This window comes from Dermochelys coriacea, chromosome 16 (assembly GCF_009764565.3).
Source record: "Dermochelys coriacea isolate rDerCor1 chromosome 16, rDerCor1.pri.v4, whole genome shotgun sequence".
In the NCBI taxonomy this organism is placed as follows: Eukaryota; Metazoa; Chordata; order Testudines; family Dermochelyidae; genus Dermochelys; species Dermochelys coriacea.
Window position 1 is genome coordinate 2,314,802 of NC_050083.1, and position 14,829 is coordinate 2,329,630.

Genomic DNA, 14,829 nt, shown 5'->3' on the forward strand with positions numbered 1-14,829 from the left:
ACGGGGCACACTTGGGGGAGGGGATGGAAAGAGGTGGGGAAGAGGGAGGGTGGGGTCTGGGGGGAAGGGGTGGAGCCGGTGTGGAGCTGAGGGTGGAGTGGGGGCAGGAAGAGGCAGAGCAGGGTGGGAGGAAGGGGTGGAGTGGGGCTAAGGGTGGAGTGGGGACAGGAAGAGGTGGGGCAGGGCAGGATGGGGGCTGGAGGAAGGGGTGGAGTGGGGGCAGGGCCTGAGGCTGAGTGAAGGTTGAGCACCTCTGGGGAAAATTAGAAGCCGGTGTCTCTGCAGCGCTTTGTGCTCTTGACATTCGATTACCAAGGGTGTTTGTGGAATCGCCATCTAGAGAAGTTTCTAAGAACTGGTTTGACAAACACCCGTCAGGGATGGGCTAGGCCGGAGGTTCTCAAAGTTCATTCCACTGCAACCTGCTTTGGACAACAAAAATTACTACACGACCCAAGAGGGTGGCCTGAGCCTACCTAAGCTCCACTGCCCCAGGAGAGGGGCCAAAGTCAAAAGCCTGAGCCCCATCATCCAGGGCTGAAGCCTTTGGGCTTTGGCCTCGGGTGGTGGTCTCAGGTTTTGGTTTCCAGGCTCAAGGTTCAACCCTGGGCCCCAGCAAGTCTAATGCCAGCCCTGATAACTCCATTACAATGGGGTCCCAACCCACAGTTTGAGAACTGCTGGGCTAAGTTAACTTGGTCCTGCTGCAGCATGCGGGGGATGGACCTGATGAACTCTCAAGGTCCCTTCCAGCCCGTTTCTGTGATTCTCCAAACCACCTCTCAGCTGTCGCATGACCCTGTAGTCCACTGAGTTTCCCCTGGTGACGTGCCCAATGTGCTGAGTCCTGGCACTGCCCCCCACTGGCAAAAGGCTAGCTGCCCGAGGACTGGCTGATAGGGCCCCAAAGCAGGATTCTTACGCTAGGTGTGGGAATGCAGCTTTTGCCAGCAGGGCCCAGGGCTGCAGAGGAGTCAGGGGAGCAACAGACCTGTCAACTCTCAGACCTTGCAGAGGTTCGAGGTGGTTCCACCTTGTGGGCCAGGACTATGAAATCCAGCAGTGAGGGCCAGGCTCTCAAAGCATTGCTACCGGTGGAGCCAGGACAATCCACTCACCTGGGTTAGGAGCAAACCTTCCCAGGGGCATGTGAAGACTTGGGCTTGTGCACTGCAACTGAAGTGTGGCCTGCAGAGCTAGCCCACACCAGTTGTTCTCAGGACTCACCGGTGGCTTTTCACCCAGATCCCCACCATGCTTTCCAGGGAGGAGTGGGCATTGTTACCCATGTCCCAGCTGGGAAAGCGAGGCACAGCGAGGGAAAGTGACTGGCCCAGCATCACACATGAGCAAGTAACAGGCAGGGTTGGAGCCCAGGGTCCCTCCATACCCCCTCCCAGAGCTGGGAATAGAATCCAGGAGTCTTGACTCCCAGCCCATGGAGTCGGGGTGGATTGGGGATGGGGATGGAGCCAAGGGTTGGGGTTGGAGGTGGCAAAAGGACCAGAAGGGCTTGAGGATGGTGATGGCCATGGGGTGGGTGATGGATATGGGGGAGTGGGGAGGGCAGTGTGATAGGGATTGGGGATGTCTGGTGGGTAGTTCCTGGTTTTCAGAGGGTCAAGTTGAGGTGCACTAATGCTCTGGCGGGGTGCAAGGTGCTGCCACTCAAGTTGATCTCTGCATTAACGAAGTATTGGGCAGTGAATTTTAGCTCTGGCCCTCCAGCCCCTGCTTCCTGGCTCCTTGGAACTGGGCAGGGAGTATACATTGTGAACCTGTTTAATACTCCTTGGTGGCGAAAGCTGGAGAGGCAGCTGCAGGCAGGTCCTGGCTGGGTAGGGAGCCAGGAAACCAAACCCAGGCACCTGGCTTTCACCGAGTGGCAAATTCTGTAGCAAAAAGGTTAATTTTTTTGTGGCATCTTGGAATAATCCCCACGCCAATGGCTGCAGAATCCCAGAGTCCCAGGGCCCAGAACAGGGCAGATGACACCACAGAGCTATTGCACAGGTGCTGTGCACACACAGACAGGCCTTGCACATGGTTCACCTTATCAAGGTTATCACCACAAGAATCATCTCATTTGTACGAAGGAAAGCTGAGAATCTACTGAAGAACCCCCCCCTCCCCCGGAGGGGTAGGGGAAGGGAGGGCAGGTCTGAGGCAAGGAGGTAGCTGAGGTATGCAGTGGGGGCCCTACCCAAGGGCAGGGTGTTGGGGACTGAGTGGCAGCAGTGTGTGTGGACACAGTTGAATCAGTTTAAGAGTGCTGTGTAGCAATCTAGCTCCAGAGGCCCAAAAAGCAGGAGGTGTGCTGGGGTGCAGCGCTCCTTCCTCACATTAAATGGGGTCTGTTCTTTTCAGCAAGCAGCCTGCTGGACCGTGTGCTAATCATCTCCCAGCAGAGAAAGCAGAGATTTCACGGCAGGACTCCTTGCTGGTTTCACGCTGGCCATGCTCTCCTCTGTCTTTCCATTATTTGACTCATCAGCAGCAGGTCGTTACCATTCAAAGGGCTCTTGTCTCGGGCCGTGAGGGTCGCTCTCCAGGCCTGTCAAGCCAATGCCTTTCGCCAGCAGATGGATGTGCATTGCAAAGTGGGACCACTGCCATTGCCAGGCCAACAAGAGCACTCATGGGAGGAGGTATCACTGTGGTATGTTGGGTACTAGGCACAGCTGTTTCCTGTCAGTCAAAATGGCAGTTCTAGTGCTTCATCCAAGAAAGGCACAGTGGGAAATTAAAACTTGGGGAATGATCTGCAGCAACCCCGAGGTTTTCAGCTAGCAACTGGCTCCTCTCCCTGTTGGGGCATTTCATTCCAGCTGAGCCCTGTCCCACCCCCGACTCTGGATGCCTGGGTCATCCTGCAGACTCCTGCTAGAGTCTCTGATAAAACCCTGCCGCCATGAGGGGCTGTGTGTCCCCAGCCCCAGAGCAACATGAGCCAGATGCTCCTCCAACAGTAGAAGTGAGCGTTTTAAAGGGCCGAGGCAGCTGTTTTATTTTTTCCAAAGCCAACCCAGAGCTGCTTTGGAGACAGGTTCCCTTGCATAAGAACCATCTGGGTTTGTAGCTGCAGGGACAGGAGGGTGGATAAAAGGTTTGGTTTGGGGCTGTCTCTGTCATGGCAAATGGGATGATTCAGGCTGAGGTTGTTTTTAACCCAATACTAATATTTCTGAAGCTCTTTCCATGGGAGAATCTCAAAGAGCTGTATAAAGGATGGAGTTAGCCTGCCACCCTCTTGTGAGCATGGGAAGTATTCTTCCCATCTCACAAATGGGGAAACTGAGGCACGGCACAATGGAATTATTTTTCCAAGGTCACAGAGTGAGTCATGGCAGAAATGGGAATAGAAATGGTCCCAATCCCCAGTCCTATGCATCAGCTACCAAACCACCTGTCCTGCCTCTTCCCCCGCAAATCTCATCTCTCTGATTTTGCAAAATTGCTGGCTGCTGTTTTATCCAGACCCCCATCATATGGAGCTGAGAGGGGGCTAGGCTAAAAGGTTTGGGGTTTGACCCATTTCATGGTGGTTCTCAGATTGGCTGGATGAGTCCTTCCAGGGGGCTGCAGAAGGAAACCTGTGGCTCCCCAAGCAGTGAGACAGTGAGACGATGATCTCTCTCTCTTGTCTGCAGAATTAAAGAGCTGGAGGCCCCTTGATTTGCAGGACACTGGCAGGGCACTCAGCAGTCCAGAGGCCTGCAGCCACATTGCCCTGCAGATTCAAGGTGCAGGCCAATGGCACCAGTGCAAGGCGGCTCAGCAGGATAAAAGTATTTCTGGGGAGGAGCTCTGGGTAGGATGGCCCCATCAAAGCAGTAGAGGAAAGGAGCATATAGGTGTGGGGGGGGGCTGTTCCAAGGGCATGCACAAAGCCTCCAAGCACGAGGCGGAAGGATCAGAGGAGTGCATAGGAAGAGCTAACTCTGAGGGATCGGAGCTGCTCGCTGAGCCAGACAAGACGGAATGTGCCAGGGCCGAGTCACCAAGGGCCCTTCTCCCAGAATCTGAGACCAAATCCATACAGGCCCTTCACCATCTGCCAGAATTCTGCAGCTTGGGATTTACACTGGAGGGTGTGAGCGCTGAGAGCCATGTGTTGTGAGCATATCGCACTCCCCACTTATCACTGGTGTGCAAGGAAACCTGTAGTAGGTAACAGAGTAATAACAATACCACCTAGATCTTATCCAGGGCTTTTCATCCATACATCTCAAAGGGCTTTACACAAGAGGGCAGTATCATGATCCCCATTGGACAGCTGGGGAAACTGAGGCACACAGTAAATCAGTGGCAGAACCAGGAATAGTGCCAGTGCACTGCTTTATCCACTAGAAACTTAGGAAGGTAGTAGGAAAAAGGCTCCAGGAGATGAAAGAATCTGGATGAGGGCAGGCAAGGGCTTCCCAGGGGGACAGGCATAAGAACATAAAAATGGGTCAGACCAAAGGTCCAAAGGTCTATCTAGCTCAGTATCCTGTCTTCTGACAGTGGCCAGGGCCAAGTGCTTCAGAGGGAATTAACAGAGCAGGCAATCATTGAGTGACATCCCCTGTTGTCCACTCCCAGCTTCTGGCAAATAGAGGCTAGGGACACTCAGAGCATGGGGTTGTGTCCCTGACCATCCTGGCTAATAACCATTGATGGACCTGTCCCCAGGAACTTACCTAGTTCTTTTTTGAATCCCCTTATACTTTTGGCCTTCACAACATCCCCTGGCACCAAGTTCCACAGGGTGACTGTGCGCTGTGTGAAGAAATACTTCCTTTTGTTTGTTTTAAACCCGCTGACCATTAATTTCCTTTGGTGACCCCCAGTTCTTGTGTTATGAGAAGGAGTAAATAACACTTCCCTATTCACTTTCTCCACACCAGTCATGATTTTACAGACCTCAATCATATCCCCCCTTAGTCATCTCTTTTCCAAGATGAAAAGTCACAGTCTTCTTAATCTCTCCTCATCTGGAAGCCGTTCCATCCCCCCCATCATTTTTTTCCCTTTTCTGAACCTTTTCCAATTCCAATAGATCTTTTCTGAGATGGGGAGACTAGCATTGCATGCAGTATTCAAGGTGTGAGCCTACCATGCATTTATATAGTGGCATTATGATATTTTCTGTCTTACTAACTATCCCTTTCCCAATGCTGTAGTTCCTAACATTCGGTTAGCTTTTTTCACAACCACTGCTCACTGAGTGGATGTTTTCAGAGAATTATCCACAGTGACTCCAAGATCTTTTTCTTGAGTGGTAACAGCTATTTTAGACCCCATCATTTTGTGTGTATAGTTGTGATTATGTTCTCCAATATATATTACTTTGCATTTATCAATATTGAATTTATCAATATTGTCCAGTCACCCAGTCTTGTGAGATCCCTTTTTAACTCTTTGCAGTCTGCTTTGGACCTAACTATCTTGAGCAATTTAGTATCATCTGCAATTTTGCCACTTCACCGTTTACCCCTTTTTCCAGATCATTTATGAATATGTTGAACAGCACAGGGTCTAGTACAGACCCTTGGGGGAGCCTGCTATTTACCTCTCTCCATTCTGAAAACTGATCATTTAGTCCTACCCTTGTTTCCTGTCTTTTAACCAGTTACTGATCCAGCAGAGGTCTTTCTATCTTATCCCTTAACAGCTTCCTTTGTTTAAGAGCCTCTGGTGAGAGACCTTGTCAAAGTCTTTCTGAAAGTCAAAGTACACTATAGCCACTTGAATCACCCTTGTCCGCATGCCTGTTGACCCTATTAGGCAAGAGGTAAAAATTCAGTTAGCAGCTGAGGCAGAAACCCACATAACTAACAAGCAGGAATACCAGAGGCCCAAGGACAATGGCAGCTGTAAACACTTGATAACTTACATGGTCAGATGTCCGCCCAGTAACTTGGCCTCTCAGTAAGAAAGAACAGTACAACCCCTCCAGAGCTCTCCGGATATCTGTAAACACTCACCCCCACCCCACCCCACCCCCTTGCCTTAAGGGCAGTCATAGATAATTGATGTAATCAGAATGTGTATGTTCTGCTCTTGTCATTATCAGTTAAGTGATCTGTCTCTCTCTCTCTGAAACAATGTTTGTCTCTGTAAGTACAAGATAAATGCAGATGGATTGATAAGAAAAAGTATATAATCGGTCACTGTAACACCATATTTTTGAAGCTGTTTATCAGTCTTTCCGGTGCCGTAAATAAACCTCTTCAGTATTGTCTGTGCCTGCCTGATTCTTGGGGAAAAGAATCTCCTTGCTTCACAACTCCCTCAGCGAATTCTAATAGACTCATAGACACTAAGGTCAGAAGGGATCATTATGATCATCTAGTCTGACCTCCTGCACAATGCAGGCCACAGAATCTCACCCACCCAATCCTGCAATAAACCTCTCACTTATATCTGAGCTACTGAAGTCCTCAAATCATGGTTTAAAGACTTCAAGGTGTAGAGAATCCTCCAGCAAGTGACCCGTGCCCCATGCTGCAGCGGAAGGTGAAAAACTCCCAGGGCCTCTTCTAATGTGCCCTGGAGGAAAATTCCTTCCCGACCCCAAATATGGTGATCAGCTAAACTCTTAGCATGTGGGCAAGATTCACCAGCCAGATACCCAGGAAAGAATTCTCTGTAGTAACTCAGATCCCACCCCATCTAATATCCCATCACAGGCCACTGGGCACACCTACCGCTAATAGTCGAAGATCAATTAATTGCCAAAATTAGGCTATCCCATCATATCATCCCCTCCATAAATTTATCAAGCTTAGTCTTGAAGCCATATATCTTTTGCCCCCACTGCTTCCCTTGGAAGGATGTTCCAGAACTTCACTCCTCTGATGGTTAGAAACCTTGGTCTAATTTCAAGTCTAAACTTCCTGATGGCTAGTTTATATCCATTTGTTCTTGTGTCCACATTGGTATGAGCTTAAATAATTCCTATCCCTCTGATATATTTATAGAGAGCAATCATATCTCCCCTCAGCCTTCTTTTGGTTAGGCTAAACAAGCCAAGCTCCTTGAATCTCCTTTCATAAGGCAGGTTTTCCATTCCTCGGATCATCCAAGTAGCCCTTCTCTGTACCTGTTCCAGTTTGAATTCATCCTTCTTAAACATGGGAGACCAGAACTGTACACAGAATTCCAGATGAGGTCTCACCAGTGCCTCGTATAACGGTGCTAACACCTCCTTATCTTTACTGGAAATACCTCGCCTGATGCATCCCAAGATCGCATTAGCTTTTTTCATGGTCATATCACATTTGCGGCTCATAATCATCCTGTGATCAACCAATACTCCAAGGTCCTTCTCCTCCTCCGTTACTTCTAATTGATGCATCCCCAGCTTATAACTAAAATTCTTGTCATTAATCCCTAAATGCATAACCTTACACTTCTCACTATTAAATTTCATCCTATTACTATTACTCCAGTTTACAAGGTCATCCAGATCCTCCTGTATGATATCCCGGTCCTTCTCTGTATTGGCAATACCTCCCACCTTCGTGTCATCTGCAAACTTTATTAGCACACTCCCACTTTTTGTGCTGAGATCAGTAATAAAAAGATTAAATAAGATTGGTCCCAAAACTGATTCCTGAGGAACTCCACTGGTAACCTCCCTCCAGTTCACCTTTCAGTATGACCCGCTGTAGTCTCCCCTTTAACCAGTTCCTTATCCACCTTTCAATTTTCATATTGATCCCCATCTTTTCCAATTTAACTAATAATTCCTCATGTGGCACTGTATCAGATGCCTTACTGAAATGAGGTAAATTAGATCCACTGCATTTCCTTTGTCTAAAAAATCTGTTACTTTCTCAAAGAAGGAGATCAGGTTGGTTTGGCATGATCTACCTTTTGTAAAACCATGTTGTATTTTGTCCCATTTACCATTGACCTCAATGTCCTTAACTACTTTCTTCTTCAGAATTTATCCAAGACCTTGCATACTACAGATGTCCAACTAACAGGCCTGTAGTTACCCGGATCACGTTTTTTTCCCTTTCTTAAAAATAGGAAGTATGTTAGCAATTCTCCAGTCATACGGTACAACTCCTGAGTTTACAGATTCATTAAAAATTCTTGCTAATGGGCTTGCAATTTCATGTGCCAATCCTTTAATATTCTTGGATGAAGATTATCTGGGCCCCCCAATTTAGACCCATTAAGCTGTTTGAGTTTTGCTTCTACCTCCGATATGGTAATATCTACCTCCATATCCTCATTCCCATTTGTTATGCTACCATTATCCCTAAAATCCTCATTAGCCTCATTAAAGACTGAGGCAAAGTATTTGTTTAGATATTGGGCCATGCCTAGATTATCCTTAACCTCCACTCCATCCTCAATGTTTAGCGGACCCACTTCTTCTTTCTTTGTTTTCTTCTTATTTATATGGCTATAGAACCTTTTACTGTTGGTTTTAATTCCCTTTGCAAGGTCCAACTCTACTCGACTTTTAGCCTTTCTCACTTTATCCCTACATGTTCTGACCTCAATAAGGTAGCTTTCCTTGCTGATCCCTCCCATCTTCCACTCCCTGTAGGCTTTCTGCTTTTTCTTAATCACCTCTCTGAGATGCTTGCTCATCCAGCATGGTCTACAACTCCTGCCTATGAATTTTTTCCCCTTTCTTGGGATGCAGGCTTCTGATAGCTTCTGCAGCTGTGACTTGAAGTAATCCCAGGCCTCCTCTACCTTTAGATCCACAAATTCTTCAATCCAATCCACTTCCCTAACTAATTTCCTTAATTTTTAAAAGTCAGCCCTTTTGAAATCAAAAACCCTAGTCGCAGATTTATTTTTGTTTATCCTTCCGTTCAGTTTGAACTGAATTAGCTCATGATCACTTGAACCAAGGTTGTCTCCTACAACCATTTCTTCTATGAGGTCCTCACTACTCACCAAAACCAAATCTAAAATGGCATCCCCTCTTGTTGGCTCAGCAACTATTTGATGAAGGAATCCATCAGCTATCGCATCTAGGAAAATCTGAGCCCTATTATTAATAGATTCATAGATTCATAGATACTAAGGTCAGAAGGGACCATTCTGATCATCTAGTCTGACCTCCTGCACAACGCAGGCCACAGAATCTCACCCACCCACTCCTGCGAAATACTAGCACTTGTCCTCCAGTCTATATCTGGAAGTTAAAGTCTCTCATGATCACACAGTTTCCATTAGTATTTACTTAATTAAAAACATTAAAGAAGGCTCTATCCATATCCAAATTAGATTCTGGTGGTCTATAGCACACCCCAAGCACTATTCCAGGGGAGGCTCTAGTAGTTTTCTTCCCCAATGTGATTTTTGGACAGACAGACTCTGTCTTATCCATTCCATCGCTTCTTATTTCTTTACATTCTACCTCATCATTGATATACAATGCTACTCCACCACCTTTATCTTTATTTCTGTCTTTCCCAAACAGCACATAGCCTTCAATAGCTGTAGTCCAGTCATGACTATTATTCCACCATGTTTATGTTATCCCTAGAATATCTGGTTTCATTTCCTGCACCAGTAACTCTAGTTACTCCATTTTGTTACCTAGGTTCCTCGCATTGGTGTACAAACATCTTAATTTTTGCTGTTTGGCTTCACTCACATTCTGTACCTGATTAGGCACGGACATTCTACCGCCAGTATCACCTATTAGACTGATACCCACACTGCCCTTCCTCCTTATGTCCATTCTCCTACCCATGGCTGTACCCTTTCTTCCTTTGTTTTCTTCCCTCTTAATGTTAAAATCCGGCTTGGAGATTACCTGGACATCTCACAACATCTCCCCCAAATTCCTAGTTTAAAGCTCTCTTAATCAGTTGTGCCAGCCTCCATCCTAGAAGTCTATTTCCCTCCCTACTCAGATGAAGTCCATCCCGAGAGAACAGTCCTCTGTCCACGAATGCCTCCCAGTGGCCATACCTCCCAAAGCCCTCCTTATAGCACCACTGCCTGAGCCATCTGTTGATAGTCATAATCTTGTCACACCTTTGTTGCCCTTCTCTAGGAACAGGCAGATTCCCACTGAAGATCACCTGAGCCTCGATTTCCTTAAGTGTCTTCCCTAGCCTGGCATAGTCTCCCTTGATACGTTCCAGCGAGAATCTACCGGTATCATTTGTTCCCACATGAAGGATGATCAGTGGATTCTTTCCCGCTCCCTTTAGGATCCTCTTCAACCTCAGGTCCACATCCCGTATTTTAGCACCTGGTAGACAGCATACTCTTCTATTCTCTGGATCAGCTCTGGTTACAGGCCTGTCCATTCTTCTCAGTAAGGAGTCCCCAATCATGTAGACCTGCCTTTTCCTGGGGACGGTGTGATTCTCCCATCTATCCCTGGTTCCCTGTGGCTGCAAGTTCTTTCCATTCCTATTCTCCCTTGTAATTCTCTTCGACCCATCCTGTATCCACATGGGGCTCATATTTGGTGTTGTCTCCATTGACTCTTCCCCTTTTCCTATAGGACTAGCTGCTCTTCTTTTCTTCCTTGCCCTTCCACCTTCACTGACCACCTGCTGAGACCCTTCTTCATTTTCCAACTCTGCAAACCTGTTCTTGAGCTTTATTTCTCCTTCACTAGCCCGTCTTTTCCTCTGCCTGGTTCTCTTAGTCACATGCTTCCACTGTCCATTTTCTTCACCCAGCAGTCTCCCCTCAGAATTCTTCAGTCCGGCTTCCATCTGCAAGTCTGAGATTTTCCCTTCAGCCGCCTCATGTCTTTGCTCCATAATCTGCTTGAACCCCCTTCTAAACTCAAGCAGACTTTCCACCTGCATTTCCAATCCTCGGATCTTTTCTTCCATCAGCTCTATCAGGCGGCATTTCATGCAGACAAAATTATTTCCAGGTCCCCCCTCCAGGATCACGTACATACCGCAGCTTCCACATCCAGTCATCCTCATTGTATCTTCCACTACTTGGGTCACTCCCACAGCTGCCTCTGTATCTGTCACAGCCCTCCCACCTAAACCTTGTTAATCTGGGAAACACAAACCACACCAAAACCCACCACCCACAGCAAAACCAAACCCCAAACAAGCACCACAATACAAACGCCCCTTACAAACTCCCCTGTTTACAGCTCTGTTTGCTAGCCCGTGCCACTACAGCTGTCTGATTGGTGAGGCATGATTTCTCTTTAGCGAAGCCAGGTTAACTCTTCCCCCTCAAATTGTTTTCCTTTATGTGTCTGAGAATTCTGTTCTTCTCTGTAGCTTCAGCCAATTGCCTGGGACTGACATTAGGCTACCGGCCTGTCATTGTCAGCTCGCCTGTGGAGGCAGGGAGTTTTGATGTCAGGCAGGGGGTGCTGAGACAGCAGAAACAGCTGAAGCGCATAGAGAGAGAGAGAGCTTGGAGCACTGGGCCTGGTGCAGGACCTGAGGCCTGAACCAAATGCAGCAAAAGCCAGGATGTGAGCCAGTCCGGCCCTATCATAAAGCTTTAGTCTTCTCAATATTGAGTTACAGCTCACTTCATCGGATGCATTCAGTGGAAAATACAGTGGGGAGATTTATATACACACACAGAGAACAAGAAACAATGGGTGTTACCATACACACTGTAACGAGAGTGATCAGGTAAGGTGAGTTATTACCAGCAGGAGAGTGGGGGGACCTTTTGTAGTGATAATCAAGGTGAGTGATTTCCAGCTGTTGACAAGAATGTCTGAGGAGCAGTGTGTGTGTGGGAGGGGGGGTTGGGGGGGGAGGAATGAACATGGGGAAATAGTTTTACTTTGTGTAATGACCCATCCACTCCCAGTCTTTATTCAAGCCTAAATTCATTGTATCCAATTTGCAAATTAATTCCAATTCAGCAGTCTCTCCTTGGGGTCTGTTTTTGAAGTTTTTTTGTTGAAGAATTGCCACTTTTAGGTCTCAGAGTAGCAGCCGTGTTAGTCTGTATTCGCAAAAAGAAAAGGAGTACTTGTGGCACCTTAGAGACTAACAAATTTATTAGAGCATAAGCTTTCGTGAGCTACAGCTCACTTCATCGGATGCATCCGATGAAGTGAGCTGTAGCTCACGAAAGCTTATGCTCTAATAAATTTGTTAGTCTCTAAGGTGCCACAAGTACTCCTTCACTTTTGGGTCTGTAATCAAGTGACCAAAGAGATTGAAGTGTTCTCCGACTGGTTTTTGAATGTTATAATTCTTGACGTCTGATTTGTGCCCATTGATTCTTTTACGTAGAGACTGTCCAGTTTGACCAATGTACATGGCAGAGGGCCATTGCTGGCACATGATGGCATATATCACATTGGTAGATGTGCAGATGAACGAGCCTCTGATAGTGTGGCTGATGTGATTAGGCCCTATGATGGTGTCCCCTGAATAAATATGTGGACAGAGTTGGCAACGGGCTTTGTTGCAAGGATAGGTTCCTGGGTTAGTGGTTCTGTTGTGTGGTGTGTGGTTGTTGGTGAGTATTTGCTTCAGATTGGGAGGCGTCTGTAAGCAAGGACTGGCCTGTCTCCCAAGATCTCTGAGAGTGATGGGTCGTCCTTCAGGATAGGTTGTTGATCCTTGATGATGCATTGGAGCGGTTTTAGTTGGGGGCTGAAGGTGCTGGCTAGTGGCGTTCTGTTATTTTCTTTGTTGGGCCTGTCCTGTAGTAGGTGACTTCTGGGTACTCTTCTGGCTCTGTCAATCTGTTTCTTCACTTCAGCAGGTGGGTATTGTAGTTGTAGGAATGCATGATAGAGATCTTGGAGGTGTTTGTCTCTGTCTGAGGAGTTGGAGCAAATGCGGTTATATCGTAGAGCTTGGCTGTAGACAATGGATCGTGTGGTATGATCTGGATGAAAGCTGGAGGCATGTAGGTAGGAATAGCGGTCAGTAGGTTTCCAATATAGGGTGGTGTTTATGTGACCATCGCTTATTAGCACCGTAGTGTCCAGGAAGTGGATCTCTTGTGTGGACTGGTCCAGGCTGAGGTTGATGATGGGATGGAAATTGTTGAAATCCTGGTGGAATTCCTCAAGGGCTTCTTTTCCATGGGTCCAGATGATGAAGATGTCATCAATGTAGTGCAAGTAGAGTAGGGGCATTAGGGGACCAGAGCTGAGGAAGCGTTGTTCTAAGTCCGCCATAAAAATGTTGGCATACTGTGGGGCCATGCGGGTACCCATGGCAGTGCCGCTGATTTGAAGGTATACATTGTCCCCAAATGTGAAATAGTTATGGGTGAGGACAAAGTCACAAAGTTCAGCCACCAGGTTAGCCGTGACATTATCGGGGATACTGTCCCTGACGGCTTGTAGCCCATCTTTGTGTGGAATGTTGGTGTAGAGGCTTCTACATCCATAGTGGCTAGGATGGTGTTTTTAGGAAGATCACCAATGGATTGTAGTTTCCTCAGGAAGTCAGTCTTGAAGGAACCCTTCAAATCAGTGGCACTGCGATGGGTACCCGCATGGCCCCACAGTATGCCAACATTTTTATGGCTGACTTAGAACAACGCTGCCTCAGCTCTCGTCCCCTAATGCCCCTACTCTACTTGCGCATGGCCCACCTTGCTTGTCACCATGAAAGGTTTTCCTCCTTCCCCGCCCCTCCTGCTGGTGATGGCTCATCTTAAGTGATCACTCTCCTTACAGTGTGTGTGATAAAACCCATTGTTTCATGTTCTTTGTGTGTGTATATACATCTCCCCACTGTATTTTCCACCGAATGCATCCGATGAAGTGAGCTGTAGCTCATGAAAGCTTATGCTCAACTCAATTTGTTAGTCTCTAAGGTGCCACAAGTACTCCTTTTCTTTTTGCATAAAAATGTTGGCATACTATGGGACCATGCGAATACCCATAGCAGTGCCACTGATTTGGAGGTATACATTGTCCCCAAATGTGAAATAGTTATGGGTGAGGACAAAGTCACAAAGTTCAGCCACCAGGTGTGCCGTGACATTATCGGAGATACTGTTCCTGACGGCTTGTAGTCCATCTTTGTTTGGAATGTTGGTGTAGGCTTGAATAAAGACTGGGAGTGGATGGGTCATTACACAAAGTAAAACTATTTCCCCATGTTCATTCCACCCCCTGCCCCCGCCCCCACACTGTTCTTCAGACGTTCTTGTCAACAGCTGTAAATCACCCACCTTGATTATCACCACAAAAGGTTTTTTCCTCCCCGTTCTCCTGCTGGTAATAGCTCACCTCACCTGATCACTCTCGTTACAGTGTGTATGGTAACACCCATTGTTTCATGTTCTCTGTGTATATAAATCTCTCCACTGTGTTTTCCACTGAATGCATCCAATGAAGTGAGCTCTAGTTCACAAAAGCTTATGCTCAAATAAATGTATTAGTCTCTAAGGTGCCACAAGTACTCCTGTTCTTTTTGCGGATACAGACTAACACGGCTGCTACTCTGAAACCTGTCAATATTGAGTGAGAGTCCTAGGCTTCGGTAAGCTTTTGAAGAAAATCCAGTATGGGCTGAAGGTCATTCTCAGTGTGCGCAAGGATGACACAATCATTAGCATATTGTTAGACCCTCAATAGAGGTCTCCTTATGGGATGGGGAGCAAGCAGATATTAAACACAGTGTTGGTATATATTATTCTAAATGCTCTTTATTGATTACAAACCAAACCTTACTCACTCCACATGCACACCCGAAACACTATACCAGAGTCTAACGGTCAGAATGGTCCAGTTGGCCAGTCAAGGTTCCTTCCATCATGATAAGATCATAAGTTGCGGGGAGCCAGCGAAAACAACATCTATATCCATACCGGACTCCGAATCAATAAATGACTCCGATTTGCAGAAATCATAGGCACCCATTTATAGTCCATTCCGTCGCA